General features: G+C 53.7%; 1 protein-coding gene across 1 annotated transcript in view; it reads right to left on the reverse strand.

The window, feature by feature from the left end:
• Nucleotides 1–1,284, reverse strand: part of LOC108802374 (acidic leucine-rich nuclear phosphoprotein 32 family member E-like) — a gene marked incomplete at its 3' end in the record, with an annotated part of 7,767 nt that overhangs the window by 4,287 nt on the left and 2,196 nt on the right. The gene's annotated exons all lie outside the window — the stretch shown is intronic.

The raw sequence follows: 1,284 nt of genomic DNA on the forward strand, positions 1-1,284 counted from the left end.
CGATCTGTAGTACAAGCCTCACACACAATGGCCGGGCTACTCTGATCACATGTCCCCGGGAAGGGGTGGAACATTCCTCATGTGTGGGGTACACGGAGCCTCTGATTGGCTGGAGTCAGCCTGACCTCCCATGATGTTCCTGTGTGTCTGGTCTCCTATTTATCATTGTTGTGGATTCTATCTGGTGTGCTATAGATCTCCCCTCACTTCCTGTTACCCCCGGGACAAGTCCATAGATGTCACTTCCTGTTACCCCCGGGACAAGTCCATAGATGTCACTTCCTGTTACCCCCGGGACAAGTCCATAGATGTCACTTCCTGTTACCCCCGGGACAAGTCCATAGATGTCACTTCCTGTTACCCCCGGGACAAGTCCATAGATGTCACTTCCTGTTACCCCCGGGACAAGTCCATAGATGTCACTTCCTGTTACCCCCGGGACAAGTCCATAGATGTCACTTCCTGTTACCCCCGGGACAAGTCCATAGATGTCACTTCCTGTTACCCCCGGGACAAGTCCATAGATGTCACTTCCTGTTACCCCCGGGACAAGTCCATAGATGTCACTTCCTGTTACCCCCGGGACAAGTCCATAGATGTCACTTCCTGTTACCCCCGGGACAAGTCCATAGATGTCACTTCCTGTTACCCCCGGGACAAGTCCATAGATGTCACTTCCTGTTACCCCCGGGACAAGTCCATAGATGTCACTTCCTGTTACCCCCGGGACAAGTCCATAGATGTCACTTCCTGTTACCCCCGGGACAAGTCCATAGATGTCACTTCCTGTTACCCCCGGGACAAGTCCATAGATGTCACTTCCTGTTACCCCCGGGACAAGTCCATAGATGTCACTTCCTGTTACCCCCGGAGGGGGGCAGTTTGGAGAGGGACGTCAGCTCCACGTTGGCTATGCTGAGGAATTCCAGCTCCTTGAACCCGTCATTCAGACCTTCAATCTCCCCGTCACCGGACCGGCAATTGTCCAGAACCAACTCCGTCACCTGTCAGGGAGAGACACTACATGTATGAGGATCACACGCCAGCCACCCGTACCACACATGTATGAGGATCACACGCCAGCCACCCGTACCACACATGTATGAAGGAGACACGGAGAGAACCCCGAGCACGGACTGCGATGGAAGATCACTTCTACACGGAGAGACCACACAGAGGACACGTGACCCGTCACTAGAAGAGCCCCCGCAACATGAGACCACCAGCACTGGGAGGATCACTACCACCATCATCACAACTACCACCATCATCATCATGATCACC

This window comes from Nanorana parkeri, unplaced genomic scaffold, assembly GCF_000935625.1.
Source record: "Nanorana parkeri isolate BGI_ZX_2015 unplaced genomic scaffold, ASM93562v1 scaffold2834, whole genome shotgun sequence".
Lineage (NCBI taxonomy): Eukaryota > Metazoa > Chordata > Amphibia > Anura > Dicroglossidae > Nanorana > Nanorana parkeri.